Source organism: Scyliorhinus torazame, chromosome 6 (assembly GCF_047496885.1).
Source record: "Scyliorhinus torazame isolate Kashiwa2021f chromosome 6, sScyTor2.1, whole genome shotgun sequence".
Lineage (NCBI taxonomy): Eukaryota > Metazoa > Chordata > Chondrichthyes > Carcharhiniformes > Scyliorhinidae > Scyliorhinus > Scyliorhinus torazame.
Window position 1 is genome coordinate 170,600,956 of NC_092712.1, and position 16,102 is coordinate 170,617,057.

The window sequence follows — 16,102 nt, forward strand, 5'->3', positions numbered from 1 at the left end:
CTCATGCCCTTTCTTCATTTTCCACTCTGGTCAGTACCATCCTCCTGAATAGTTAACGTCCATTTGGAAGATGGGAGGCAATTATTGAGAGGAATAGAATATGGAAATATGAAGGAATGTGTATGATACATGTAATAGCCAGCACGGGGCCCAGTGGGTGGGGATGATTATCTTCTCCATGGTCCTTGTGGAATACGAGCTCCCCCACTCGTGTCGGGGAACCTCTAGTAACTTCTCTATAGAAGGTTGGTGAGTAAGGCATTGACCAGTACAGGAAGCTGGAAGGAACCACCAGGCAGTGTAAGTATCGTGTGTAAATAAAACGTGTCTTTATTTCACTCGGTGTGGACTCCCCGTTTCCTTATTATAATACATCTACAATTTCTACTACGTGAAGTCACTGACATTTTTATAATTACCCAAGTAAAACCCTATGTGCAACTAAAAAGGCTTTCTTCCACTTTTTCGATTATATCTACCCAATGCTACCCTGACATATTCAGTAGAGCTGGTGACAGGCACTTGTGGAGGGATGGACTTGATTTTTTTTGTTTGTTCACAATTCGTGGGCTTTGCTGGCTAGGCTGGCATATATTGCCCATCCCTAATTGCCCTTAAGAAGGTGGTGGTGAGCTGCCTTCTTTAATTCTGCAGCCCATGTGGTGTAAGTACACCAACAGTGCTGTTAGTGTTGTTATTAGTCCAGTGACATTACCATTATGTCACCGCCTCCCTATCAAGGCAGGATGCAGCAAGTGGGGCTGTGACTGAGGCTGTTGCTCCACGAAAATCTTCTTGGTTTGCTGAGTAGAGTTTGAAGTGTCATGTGGCCTCCTGGGGGGACTTTCCACTACTGTACCTGGGCTACAAGCCTGCTCCTCTGCCTCATCATGTGACAAATTGGCTATCTCCCTTGGAATCTTCACCATTGTGTGTACTTGAGCTGGTGGAGGGTGCGCATGTCATATTATGTTGGTTCCTCAGAGTGAGCAAACTTCTCCGAGGACTTGTCAGCCTACTCTGTGCAATGCTTGATGAACCTGCAGGAGATGAAAGACATATATTAGTACTGACATGAGGAAAGGAGTCACCATTGTTCAGATGTTCACATTTCAGTTAGTGGCGATAGAAAATCAACATTATTGACTTTCATGTGTCATGTGACAGTGTGATATCTAACTCTGTCACTGGATATCTGGGAGATGCCACCCTGCTGATCTTTTCTGCAACAGTCAGGATGGTTGTTATCTGAGGGGCACATGTAATTTTCTGCCTTTCCTTGGAGTTCTGTGCTGTCTCCTGCAAGGAAAGAAGGCAGAGAGAGCTATAGCTTCGGTGGAGAGGCTGGATTGAAAACATCTGCGGAGACTGATTGAGAAGAATGGGTGTGAAGTGACAATAAGTGAGAATGAGCTTCAGCGTTGACTGTTCAGATGAGGATTTGAGGGGCACCTTGAGAGAGACGAGTGGATCTGCGAGGTGTGTTTCTCTGAGGAATTGTGGGATACCTAATGCATGACATGACTTGTGACAAGTATTCGGATTGAAAGGATGATATTCCTGCTCATTTTGTTGGCCACTTTCATTACTGTCTGCTTGGTTTGAGAGACTAGCCTCTTCCTTCCATCCCCAGGAAAAAGCACTTCATTAAAGTCCTTCGTAGCCAGCAGCAGGGCCTCTCAGGAAGGATTAGAAAACCAGGGCGCAGCTTACTCACTTCCATTCTTCTGCTTTCTCCAGAACCTATGAAGAATGCAGCCATTTGAACACCTAATAGAAAATATAAATATAAATAGAAAATCCCTTATAGAAAATAGAAATCCATCCATTGATAGATGTTGGTTGTCATCATGCCCACATTCTGTGTTTGGTTGGAAGAGCAGGAAGTGGGATGCTAATTGTGTGACTGAATTAAAGTCATGACAAAACCAGCTCGGAAAACAAATCAGGTTCCTGACTCCCTGCCGACCTCCCCTCATGTGAAAAGGCCTGTCAGGTAAAAGTTCACCCTGTGTGTCCAGTACCTTTGTTGTTTCTGTAAGTAGAACCAAGTCATAAATGAGCATGCTTCTAGAAAAGTAAATACACAATTAAATAAGGAAATGCATGTCATTCAAAACCTCAATTTAGCAAAAAGGACTCATTGTTAAATTGATCTTGAGCTAAATTGGTCTTGAGCTAAATTTTCTATGAGAGAATCTGAAAACAAATGCTGACTTCTATTTTAAAAGTTTATTTTCATAGAAATCTATGAACACATACATGATGAGCTGACATGCTTACCTGAACAATGCCCTGGTACCTCAGCTGGATATGTTACTGAGCTAATCAGGCCAGGAAGGGTCCCAGGCTCAGTTGCTTTCAGTATTCACTCTACTGATTGGAGTAGCACCATTGGTTTCAGTGCTTCTGGATTAAAAAATAACAATAAACCAAGGTTGTTACTGACTCGTGCAGAAATATTGTGGATCCAAGCTCTAAGCTTGTTTGGGAAACAACCTGTAGTCAGACAGCCTGTGATACTCACTGTTATGGCTCGCTCTTAATGAATGACCGCTTGACTGATGTGTCAGAGGCAAGAGACGCACATGGGACCATCCCCAGTGAGGAGCCCCTACAGAGGAAATTGTGAGAGGATGTCAGTGAAATACGGCATTAGCAGGTTTATGTGTTGCTGCATCCTACTTTTCTTATAGTTAGCCTTTTAGTATGAGTGGTGTGCATTGATTTTGCTGATGCACTTGCACTGCCCATACAACAGTGACTTAATCTGTTTACCAGAGCTGTCATCATGTGCACCTGTGCATGTGTAGAACATATCCCAGTACTATGTACAATTCAAGGCACCAAACCTGAAAAAGGATTTTTGATGTTTGTAGAAATGCAGCACAGATTTATTCAAAAATTATCAAGCTCCAAGGATTATGTTATGAGTAGAGACTACATAAACTAGGCTTACATTCCCTGGAATTTAGAAGGCCAACGGGTGATTTGATTGAGGCTCTGAGGATTTTGAAAGGAATTAATAGGATAGTATTAAAAGATTTAAAGATGATTTTAAAAGTCCATCCATGCCAGCATTCCTTTCTTTTAGCACTTTGAGTGATCGAGCCAATGTGAGAGAAGGGAAACTTAATCTTGACACTATGTAAGATGAAAACTTGAGGGACTGAGATAGACTTATGGCCTAAAACTTACTGCACTATAAGTACAGCTTGTAGCATCAAGGCAGAGGTTGAAAACATTGCCAGTTGTGACCTCAGCTAAGTGTCAAACTATACGTTACGTAAGCACAGCTCAAGGTTGTATTCGTGTCTAAGAGTAGAAACAGATGCCCTTTACCTCTACATCATTCTTTCCAGAGCAATGCAAGTGGCACCATGGCTCAGAAGGGTGGGAGCTGGATATCCCAGGACTTGTGTGGTTCCCTGACATCAGAGTGTTTTCAGATGTAGTTGGAGACTGAAAACAAGATTGTATTATTTGTATGTCATTTACTGTGAATGGAAGATATAATCAATCACAATAATGAACCTTGATGTTATAAAAGCTGCTTGTCCATGAATCATAAACCGAGAATTTGTTGTGACAGTATCCACTAAGAAATGTTCTTGTACTGGCGTCTCCTGAGTGCGTTCAAGTTAAAGGTTTGAAATGATAGGTGTTAATGGAGTGATTATTTCCCGATGGGTGAGAGGATAAAAATGGAAAGGGTAGGAAGGGGTCAATTGGTTATGACTAGATTATCAAAATCCCAAACCTGAACCGAGGAGGTAAGTAGGTCTCAGGAATTCAAACTTAGCTACGATGACTGCACCAACAGGGACGTGATCTACAATCCAGATGAGGTGAAAAATGGAAAGCCAAGCAAGAAAAGCAGCAACGTTTAAAGAAAGGTGTGGAAATAAAATAGGGGAGTTATTAAGTGCCTTGGGTGGGATTCTGAAAAGACCAAAGGAGAAATGACATAGCACTGAAGACAGGACAGATCCAGAGACACAGGGTGGAATCTTGTTGAGGTGTCAGATGTCTCGGCTGCCAGGGAAACCTGTGCTGCCTCTTTTCGGGAAGGCCTGTTGACCACATGCCAATCAGGGAGTGGCAAAATTATTTTCCCTGGAATCGAGACACCAGGGAATGGGAGCCTCGCCTAACAAGAATTGGTAGCTATTCAGAGACCAGCAGCTCTTGTGCTCAGCAGTGCCACTGGGGAGACCATAGTTGCTGCCGGAAGAGCAGGTTTTGAAATCCTAAGTGACGTGTTGGGTGTTCCGATGCACAAATGATCCAACACGGCTGTGGATGGTACAACTCTGTTTTATTGTCTTAAAAAATGACAACGACTAACTGCTGGCTTAGGTTCGTGCTTCACCAGCTAACCTGTGGACCCAGCCCTATCACTATCTTGGTGAGAAGCTCAGCAGATGGTATATGTCTAAGTGGCACGTTGTGAGCTCTGTGCTCTGAGCTATCTCCTGGTAGCAGGAACTGTGGTGTTCCCTGTTTTATCGTGCGTGTGCTCTCACTGGTGATTGGCTGCGATGTTGTGTGTGTGTTGGTTGGTCCAACTACCTGTCCATCAGTGTGTGTGATTGCACCATGATATGCTGATGTGGATATCATGACATCCCCCCCTTTCACAAGGATATGTGCCGACATGCTAATAAATAGAAATGTGTACTGAGTGCATCTGAGTATGTGTGTGCAATATTTACAACATGTAAATGAGGCTAAACTATATACAGAGGAAGGTATCAGGTGCAACAGAGCAACAACGTTGTACCAATAACAGAACAAATGCAATCAGCAAACGACGAGAGAAAACTTCTGGAACAATGAACGACAAGAAAGAAACACATTAAAGGTACTGTAAAACAATTCAGTGAGTCCAATGTGCTAACAGGCTCATAAGTCAAGTCTCTCAGGTGGGCGACGAATTCGGGTTGACTGTTAGGGTGGCACACCACTCATCGCCCGGATCAATGCTGTGCACTGGCAGCGGCTGGTGGTTCCAACTTGGGGACATCCGGTTCTTGTGGATTACCGCAGCGCGGAAGGTCTCCCTGTCTTCGGTATCGCTGGTCTGCATACCGTCAGGATATGACTCAGTGTATGGGGGCTGAATTGCCCGCACGTCCCTGCGAGGCTGGCGGAATTGTTGGGAGTTGGCAGGTTGAGCTGCTCGACAGCAGGCAGCGTAGTGGCCCATCCTGCCACAGCGGAGGCATTGTCGCGCTTTGGCCGGACATTGCCACTTTAAGTGGGCGGAGCCACAGTTGCTGCACGTCGTGACAACATGGCGTTCGTTGCAGCACCACGCATGCGCGGTGCGTTCCTGCATAGAGCACGCCTGCGCATCACGTCCCTCTGCGTCAACGTCCCCTCTTTTGGCGCGTACAAGCGCGGGAGGCCCCGGAAAGCGGGCGAAATGGCCGCCATCGTCCGGGCCGCGGGCCGGGAGGAATTCGATCGACTGGACCCCCTCCGCCTCGCAGGACCCATGCCGCGCCGTTTCGGCCACCTGGATTTGGGAGTACCGGCTGGTCGACTTCTCATGGAGGACGCAGGTCTCGATGGCAGTCACTAGGGTGAGGCGTTTTATTTTGAGGAGCTGCTGGTGTAGGGTGTCCGAAGTGACCCCAAAAACTATCTGATCCCGTATCATGGAGTTGGAGGTGGCCTCATAGCCGCAGGACTGCGCGAGGATACGGGGGTGAGTCAAGTAAGATTGAAAAGGCTCATCCTTACCCTGCAGGCGCTGCTGGAAGAGGTGCCTCTCAAAGCTCTCATTGACTTCCACGCTGAAGTGTTCCTCGAACTTTAGAAGCACCGTCTTATATTTAGTCTTGTCCTCGCCTTCCGCGAATGTCAGGGAGTTGTAGATATGGATGGCGTGTTGCCCCGCTGTGGAGAGGAGGAGGGCGATCTTCCTGGTGTCTGATGCATTCTCCCTGCCTGTGGCTTCTAGGAAGAGCTGGAAGCGCTGTTTAAACAGCTTCCAGTTGACGCCAAGATTTCCAGCGATTCGGAGCGGCTGCGGCAGGCTGATGTTTTCCATGGAGCAGGATGGCGGATTTCTGAAAGGGTGCAGGTAGGTCCCACAGTCGCTGGTTAGCTTCCACTACTGGTATCATGTCGTGTTGGGTGTTCCGATGCACTAATGATCCAACACGGCTGTAGGTGGTACAACTCTGTTTTATTTTCTTAAACAATGACAACTACTAACTGCTGGCTTAGGTTCATGCTGCACCAGCTAACCTGTGGACCCAGCCCTATCACTATCTTGGTGAGAAGCTCAGCACATGGTCTATGTCTGAGTGGCACGCTGTGAGCTCTGTGCTCTGAGCTATCTCCTGGTCGAATGAGCGGGAACTGTGGTGTTCCCTGTTTTATAGTGCGTGTGATCTCACTGGTGATTGGCTGCGATGTTGTGTGTGTGTTGGTTGGTCCAACTACCTGTCCATCAGTGTGTGTGTGATTGCACCATGATATGCTGATGTGGATATCATGACACTAAGCGCATGGAACGACAAGGCCACATGTGAGTAATGTAGAGGTGGGGGGGGTGGGCTGCAGGGTAGGGGTCACAGGGTGGGTAGCGCAGCAAGGAACTATTCCAAAGAAGTTATATTGGACTAGAAACAAGCTCTGTTTCTCTCTCCACAGATGCTGCCAGACCTACTGAGTTCTACCAGCACATTTTATTTTTATTTCAGGTCTACAGTATTTGCAGTATTTTGCTTTTACCTTATATTGACCAACCTTGTGTATTTGTTTGCATTAATTTCCAATGGAAAAAGTATCATTTTGTTGTGAAAAGGTTACAAGGGGCTGGATTCTCCGCCCCGCCGGGCCTCTTTTCAGCCTCAACCCGCCGGTGGGATTCTCCGTTACGCTGGCTGGTCAATGGGGTTTCCCATTGTGGGGCAGCCCCAGGCTGTCGGGAAACCCTCGGGCGCCGGCAAAACGGAGAATCCAGCCGGTGGACAATCCCGCCCAAGATGTCCTGTTAGCCCCTGCTGTCATCTTTTTTACTGTGATCTAAATAAAAATGGTTTTGACACTTTAAAAAAACACCAGCCATCTGCTTTTATTCATTGATTGACAAACATTCAGCTTTAAAATTGAAATAAGCATCGGTTCTTTCTTTCCTTCCCAGAGAGTAATCTATAACTTGGGCAGCTGTGGCATTACAAATGCTTTACTGTGTTTCAAGTACTAATAGGTTTCAACACTGTACGTTCTCCATTCATCTGAGAATGAATGATGATTTCAGGCATCTGAGAATGAATGACAATTTCAAGAAGTTGTAATAGCAAATTGTGCTTTTGATATGGTTTCTGGCTGGTTGACACAAGTATTACAAGGCTTTTTGGCATGTCAGAATGCATTTTTCTATTGATTAAAATCAGTGATATGAAGGCTTTTATTAGAATGAGAGAGGTTCATTTCTTTCATCCATGGAATGTAAAATATTTTCAATTGACATTGCATGAAATCTGAGCACTGTGCATGAGTAGCTATAGAGGATTCATGGGGGCATAGAAATGGCATGGGGGAATCTGAGGGGACATGGAGGGTAAATGGAATAAGAATGGCAGGAGTTGTAAGTGTTGGCTGAGGGCACATAGGCTGGCACAGCAGGTGGGGTGGAGATTGGGGTGTCGTTCAGAAGACTTGAAACTGTTGGGAGCTGGTTTACTGTTTTCAAGAACTGAGACTAGACTTCTAATTAGCCTGCCTCTACAACAATACTCCTGCACTGTCTCGCCCCTCACAAATTGCATTGCGAACCCAAACCCAGTGTGAGAGGATAAAAATGGAATATGAAGTCACACATGGTGCGGGTGTGCAGTTTGCAAGATACAAAAGTGTGCAGGTCAGATTTTCTCAAACCCAGAGGACGATTTGGCCCTGGGCTGCTGTATTGCTCAAATACTTTACAACAGAATGACATGAAATGGCTATAGCGGCTTGGGGGAGAGAGACAACCTTTTAAATCACCAAGACACTGACACATGCTCTAAAGAGATGCTATCAGGAGACAAGTAAACACATTTATCTGTCAGAGAGATTGAAAGTGAAAATGACAAAAAAAAGTACACAAAAATGCAAAAATAGACACACATCGAGAAGAAATACAAAAAACATCAAAGGGTGAAAAAAAGATGGTAAGAATTACAAAAAGAGAGCATGAAAGGAAACTTGCAAGAAATACACAAGTCAATCGAAAATTATAAATGTCGCCCCACAATTTAGAGGCTGAGAGAGGGAAACCAGGGAATTAGAAATGAGTTAGACTGACATTTATTGTCAGGAAATTACGAGTATATAATAGAGAATAGAGTGACTGAACACCTTGAATATTTTCAGCTTGCCAGAGAGAGCCATTATGGCTAGGGTGGGTGAGACCTGACGAATCGGGTTGAAAATTCTGAAGAGGTGATTAAGGTCATGGTAAAGTCAATGAATATTACTTAATGGACTTCGGGGAAGCACTTGATAAAGTTCAATCTAAGAGAAATTAGTTAAAGTTGAAACTTACGATATTGAAAGGAAGTGATTGACCTAGGTAGGAAATTGACCGAGTAGCAGGTGACCGACCGAGTAGCAGGTGACCGAGAGGAAGGATAATGGGCAGGCACGGTAATTCGCAGGATATGACTAGGGGTGCCTGCAAGGATCAATGTTGCGGTCTTGACTGTTCATCATATTTATTATGACTAAGATGTTGGGATAAAAAGCCACATACCCAAGTTTGCTAATGAAATAGAGATAGGTGGCATTGTAAGCATGGAAGCAAAAAATTGCAAAGAGATGTGGGGAGACAGGGGAGAAGGGTTGAAGCAATGAAAAGAAACTTGGGATTACCTTTACATTCCAGGATGATCCTGGGCCAGTGAGCAGTTTTTGCAGACAACAGCAGCACTCAATATCGATTTATGTATTCCACTCAGATCTAGCGGTGAATGGCTAAACCCCTTCACAGAATCACAAATTTGTGATAGCAGAAGAGGACATTCCGCCCATTGAGTCTGTGCCAGTGCTCCGAATGAGCAATTAAGACCATAAGACCTAGGAGCAAAATTAGGCCACTCGGCCCATCGAGTCTGCTCCGCCATTCAATCATGGCTGATATTTTATCATCCGCATTCTCCTGCCTTCTCCCCCTTATTAATCAAAAACTATCTATCTCTGTCTTAAAGACACTCAGTGATTTGGCCTCCACAGCCTTCTGTGGCAAAGAGTTCCACAGATTCACCACTCTCTGGCTGAAGAAATTCCTCCTCATCTCTGTTTTAAAAGATCGTCCCTTTAGTCTGAGATAGTGTTCTCTGGTTCTAGTTTTTCCTACAAGTGGAAACATCCTCTCCACGTCCACTCTATCCAGGCCTCACAGTATCCTGTAAGTTTCAATAAGATAACCCCTCATCCTTCTAAACTCCAACGAGTACAGACCCAAAGTCCTCAACCGTTCCTCATACGACAAGTTCTTCATTCCAGGGATCATTCTTTTGAACCTCCTCTGGACTCTTTCCAAGATCAGCACATCCTTCCTTAGATACGGGGCCCAAAACTGCTCACAATACTCCAGAGCCTTATACAGCCTCAGAAGTATCTCCCTGGTCTTGTATTCTAGTCTTCTTGACATGAATGCTGACATTGTATTTGCCTTCTTAACTTCCGAGTGAACCTGACTCGGAGAATCGTGAACCTTAAGAGAATCGTGAACAAGGACTCTCAAGTCCCTTTGTGCTTCTGCTTTCCGAAGCATTTCCCCATTTAGAAAATAGTCTATGCCTAATTTCCTCCTTCCAAAGTGCACAACCACACACTTTTTTCCACATTGTATTTCATTTGCCACTGCCATCATGAAAAAGACCCCAGTGATACAAGGAAGTGATCAGAGATGGCCTTATCTGCGACTGATATGAGGGGGGTAGTATGGCCATGTGAGATGAGAAGCTTAAGTGGCTGGCCGTGAATATGAATTGGGGAATTTGCATGGTGCGTGACATTAAGGGAGGATAAGAGTGCAGTGAACTCAGAAAGAAAGATGAATTTCGATGGAAGTTTAAGTCATTGAGGATTAGGACTCTCTCAGTGCAGAGGCTGTTGAAGATAACTTGCTCAGAAAGATGCAGAGAAGATTCAGGGATGGAATTGGGAAATGGGGGCTTTGTGGGTGAGGATGGAGGCGGGCTCTTGTAGGCGGTTATGGGGTTGCGGGCGCTGGCAATGGCGCCGCTCCCGATGGCTCCAGTGAAGTGTTCGGTGAGTCCAGTGGTGGTCGCCACACTGAATATCTGGATGCAGTTTAAGCAACATTTTAGCATGGAAGCTGGATCGGGGGGATGCTGATTTGGGGAATCATGGGTTTGAGCCAGGGAGAATGGTTGCAAGGTTCCCGGAGTGGGAAGAGAGGAAGATCAAGGAAATTACTCTTTGCCACAGAAGGCTGTGGAGGCCAATTTCTGGGAGGGCATCTTGCGAGTTTGGAGGAGCTGAATGAGAGGTTTGGGATGGAGAGAGAGTTTTAGGTATGTGCAGGTGCAGGACTTTGCGAGGAAGGTCCTACTGACCTTCCTAATAGCATCTGCCTTGTCATTGCTAGAGGCAGTACTGTCAGTGGGGGGGCTTGGGGGTGGGGGTTTGGGGAGGGAGGTCATCTCGGTGATTTATGGGAGGATTTTGGAGGAGGATGGGGTATCCATGGAGGGGGTTAAGACGAAGTGGCAGGAAGAGTTTGGAGCAGTGCTGGAGGAGGGATTGTAGTGTGAGGTGCTGTGGAGAGAAAGCACCTCGGCTTTGTGTGTGAGGCTGAGGCTGATACGGCTGAAGGTAGTGTATAGGGCGCACCGCACAAAGTCCAGGATGAGCCGGCTGTTCGAAGGGGTGGAGGATGTCTGTGAGCGATGTGGGAGGGTCCCTGCGAACCATGTGCATATGCTTTGGGCCTGCCCAAAGTTGGAAACGTTTTGGAGGAGGGTGTTCAGCCCCATTTTGGAGCCCTCTACATGTGGAGGTGGAGCCAGTTCCCTAGAAACCATATTCGGGGCATTGGACCGTCCGAAGCTGCAGGTGGGTGCAGGGGCAGATGTTTTAGCTTTTGCCTCACTGATTTCTCGCTGGCGGGTCTTGTTAGGTTGGAGTCCAGCTTCTCCACCCTCTGCCTCGGCATGGCAAGGGGACCTGCTGGTGATTTTGGCCCTGGAATAAGTCAAATTTGCTCTAAGAGGGGCGAGTGATGGGTTCTACAATAGTTGGGGTTTGTTTATTTTACATTTTGGAGAGTTGGTTACCGTTGACTGCTGAGGGAGGGGTGGAGGGGGCAGTGGGGGGCTTTGAGGGTTGGGGGGTCTGTGGGTTTGTTGTAAATTGTTAAAAGTTGAAAATCTTGGAATAAAAATACTTACAAAAACACAAGAAATCAGAGACATAGAGAAACACATAACAAACGCTACAACCAAAACCAACCCCCCTGTATCCCCCCTAACCCCATCAATAAACCTGCACCACCCAGCCCCTAACAGCTGATGGTAATTGACTCTTTGAAGTGGGAGATAAATAGCTGCCACCTCAGGAAGAATCCCTCTACCGATTCCCTGACAGTGTACGTGACCTTTTCCAGGTATAAAACGTCCATAAGGTCAGCCAACCAGGCAAAGGCACTAGGCAGAGTGGACATTCTTCATCCCAGGAGAACCCACCTTCGGGCTATCAGTGAGGCAAAGACGAGAGAATCTGCCTTCACCCTGGTCCACAGCCCCGGCGAGTCCGACACCCCGAAAATGACCACCAATGGACAAGGTTCCAGTTCAATGTTAAGAACCGATGACATGGTGTTAAAGAAGGAGACCCAAAAGCTCGCCATCTTGGACAAGACCAGAACTTGTGGGTATGGTTGGCGGGCCCATGAGAATACTGCTCGCACCTGTCTTCCAGTACATCAAAGAACCCACTCATCCTACTTTTAGTTAGATGAGCTCCATGAACCACCTTGAGTTGCATGAGGCTGAGCCACACGCACAGGATGAGGTGGAATTTACCCTACAGAGGGCCTCATTCCACACATCCTCATCGAAGATGGGTCCCAACTCCTCCTCCCATTCAGCCTTTACCGCTTACAGTTGTTTGAGATCAACCCCCCCCCATCCCAGTCCTTACCGACCATAAGATTTCCTCCAACAAGGAAGGCTATGGTGCCAAGGAGAATGGAGGTCAAACCCCATGAAATAAGACACGTAGGTGCTGAGAGATTAGCACTGCTGCCTCACGGAACCAGAGACCTGGGTTCTATTCTGACCTCGGGTCAGTGTCTGTGCGGAGTTTGCACGTTCTTCCTGTGTCTGCGTGGCTTTCCTCCGGGTGTTCCGGTTTCCTCCCACAGTCCAAGGATGTGCAGATTAGGTGGACTGGCCATGCTAAATTGCCCCTCGGTGGGGTTATGGGGATAGAGTGGGGGATTGGGCCTAGGTGGGGGGCTCTTTCAGAGGGTCAGTGCTGATCCGATAGGTGAACTGGCCTCCTTCTGCACTGGTAGGGATTCTATGAGTTGAAAATGTCGGAATAGGTATGTCCATGTTCGTTGGAATTTCACAGAGAACTCCTCTCAACTGGCGACCTGCCCATCTGTAAACAGGTCCCTACAGCACTCTAGCCCCTTCCCTTGCCATGCCTTAAATATTCAATCCAACCCCGATGGCAGAAACAAATGGTTACCTTTTATAGCCGCCAGTAATGACATGGCACTCAGCTTGTAATGTTCTCTGAGCTACCTCCATATCTTCAAACTGGTGATCACCATTGTGTTTGAAGTATATTTTGTTGGAGAGGGTGGGAGTGATGGCCGTTACTGGGGCCCAGAGGATCGACCCTTGACACGAACCTACCTCCATCCTCCCCCATATGGTGTCCGATTCTCTGTACCACCCCAACACCTTCTCACGTTGGCCGCCCAGTAATACACGAGGAAATTGGGTAATGCCAAGCCCCCGACTACCGGCCCCTTTATAGGAACACCATGTGAACTTGCGGTGCCCTATCCACCCATTTAAACAAATTCACTAATTTGTTCACCTTGGCAAGGAACGATATAGCAATAAAGACAGGAAAGCATTGGAATGAAATGAAATGAGATGAAATGAAAATTGCTTATTGTCACGAGTAGGCTTCAATGAAGTTACTGTGAAAAGCCCCTAGTCGCCACATTCCGGCACCTGTTCGGGGCCTATGTTCATCTTAATGGCTTGAACTCCGCCTGCCAGGGATAATGGGAGGCTACTCCATGTCTGCAAATCAAGTCTCACCTTATCTGACAAACTTATAAAGTTTAACTTATGAAGCTTCCACCAATCACATGTCACTTGAATGCCACCTCTGGCCTGGAGGAAGGATAATACCCTCAAATTGGCTCCCCTCCCTGGGGAATTAACCGAAAAGTACTCACTTTTCCCCAGATTTAGTTTATAGCCCGAAAAGGAGCCAAAGCAGCTCAGCAGATTCATAATCTCATTGATAGAGGAGACCGGATCTGTAACATACAGGAACAGGTCATCAGCAAAAGCAATACCTTATGTTCCTTTCACCCCCCCCCCAGGCCAGGTCAATCCACCTCCATCTCCCAGAAACCTTTAATACCATCGCCAGAGGTTCTATCGTCAGAGCGAAAAGGAACAACGACAGTGGGCATCCCTGTCTTGCAACTCGGCTCGGAACGAAGTATCCCAAACTTGTTGCATTGGTGCGAATGCTAGCCATGGGGTTCTTGTACAGCAGTGGATGCCCTGTTTGCCCGGGCAGTGGACTACCTAAACCTTGACCTGGACCAAGCCCATCAAGAGGGCAGCAGGATTTTACTCAATCGCCAGGATGCCCAGGTTCAGGGGGTAATAGATGACACACATATTGCCTTGCACACACCAGGCAGTCCAGGAGTGCCCTACATTAACAGGAAAGATTCCACTCCTTGAATGTCCAACTCGTGTGAGACCACCATAAAAACATCATGCACGTGTGTGCACGCTTCCCAGGGAGTGTGCATGACAGCCACATCCTGGGGCAAGCAGACATCCTGGCTTCTTCGAGGACCATCGCAGGATGACAGTTTGGCTCTTGGGGGATAAGGGGTATCCGCTGACTATCTGGCTAATAACGCCAGTACGGAAGCCAGAGACTGATGCGGAGACCTGATGTAACGAGGTCCATGTGTCTATCCAGGCTGTCATTGAGCGGTGCATCGGACTGCTGGGAATGTGGTTCCGATGCCTCAACCTTCTGGTGGTGCACTGCAGTACACCTCCCAGAGTACCACCCACTTTGCGGTGGTCTGCTGTGCCCTCCGCAACCTGGCACAGCAGCAGGGTGACGTGCTGGAGGTGGAGGAAGAGGGACATGTGGCCTCGTCTGTGGAGGAGGGTGAGGAGAAACTGGACCAGGAGGGGCTGGAGGATGAGCCCAGGAAGAACCAGCGGGGGCAGCCAGAGGATGGAGGATAGGTGACCGTAGCGGCAGCGAGGGTGCGGCATGCCCGGAGGACCGGAAGCCCTCATCATTGACTCATAGGACGGAGCTATGTCGTCTTCTCACTGGAGTGAGCTCCAGAGGCCCCTGTGTTGCCTGGCTTTGCCAGACCGCTGACTGCTGCCCCCCTGGACGTTCCTGCCTCCACCTGATGTACATCACCAACTGTGTGGTGTTCACCAGATTGTGGCCCAGAAGCCTGTCCACTATGTTCGCCCACCGGCGTGTTTGTGTCTGCTCTGGTGGAAGGTGGGGATGACAGCTGTGACACCTCAATGGTGGCATCCTCAGAGCTCTCCTCCGAGGTGTTCTCTTGGAAGGCAGTGGTGAGTGGCACCAAGAATGGGCCGGCACCATCAGATGGTGACCCTGCGGTAGAATGGACATGTGGTCAGTGGGAGGGAAGGATCATTATGTCTGGCATGAACAACTCACGTGTGACAGGTCATCTGGGTGAAGGCTGGTGGATCCTCACCTCTTCGGTGCAGGCCAACCTCCATGTCAGTGACCGATCTGTCCTCGGTCACCCCCATGGCCCATTCTTCATAGGGGTGAGGACCCCGCCGCCTGTTTGGCCCCTTCCACCCATTGTTGGCCAACATCTTCTGTGGGGACAAAGAAAGGGCATTTTGAGCTGCATGCTTCATGCATCATGGGGGAGGGGGAGCTATGGTGGGGGACAGGTGGGGCATGAGTGGAATGTGCTGGTGGGCACCAGGGTGTGCTGGGGCATAGGCATGGTATTGTGCTGGGTGGGGGGTGCAGTGCCAACCGGCGGGCTGTCGGAGTGGCGGGGTAGCAGGTGGAGCCACTGCCAGGGGGTTGATGCCAACTCACTTGTGCGGCCCGATGATATTCATTGAGCTTCTTGCGGCACTGGGTGGCGGCCCTCCTGGTAACACTCCCTGCACTGATGGCAGCTGTCACTGCCTCCCAGGTGGCACTGCCTGACCTGTGGCTGATCCTCCGACCCACTCGGGGGAACAGGGTGTCCCGTCGCAACTCCGTCATGTCCAGCAGTTTGGCCAGGTCGGCATCTCCGAATCGTGGAGCTGGTCTCCATGGTGGCATGGCTGCATGCTGTCTGGGCTTTGCTCGGTGGGATCGGTTTCAGAGCTGCTCCCACTTGTTAGCACGGAGCTGCTGGGCATGGAGCAGGCGAATTAGCTGGTGGGACAGCCATATCCGCCGTGAAGCCTGTGGGGCTTCATTACCGACCCTAATTGATGTTAGATCCCGGTCATGGTCTCACTGGCTCAGCCATCGGGAAGCACCCAGCAATTCACGCTCACTACCTCACTTAGTGCTTCTCCCGTTAGATCGCGCTCTTTGTGTCCCGTCCAAGTTAAGGGCCCCAGCAGATTATTAGAACAGGCACAGACTTATTAAAATATTTAAATGTGGGCCCTCTTCCTAATAATTGGTTGGTTACCCACATCCATACCGCCTCCTAAAAGGCAGAAAAGAAGGGTTTTGAGGTGTGTTGGTACTTTGCACCTATTTTGTGAGTGTTTAATTTACCCCGTTCATTTATGGTTTCTGTCAATTAAGAATCTTCACCAGTTTGATGCATAATTTT

General features: G+C 47.9%; 1 protein-coding gene across 3 annotated transcripts in view; it reads left to right on the plus strand.

Moving 5' to 3' along the window:
• Positions 1-16,102, plus strand: part of nxph1 (neurexophilin 1) — a 186,788-nt gene that overhangs the window by 150,213 nt on the left and 20,473 nt on the right. The window lies entirely within an intron of this gene.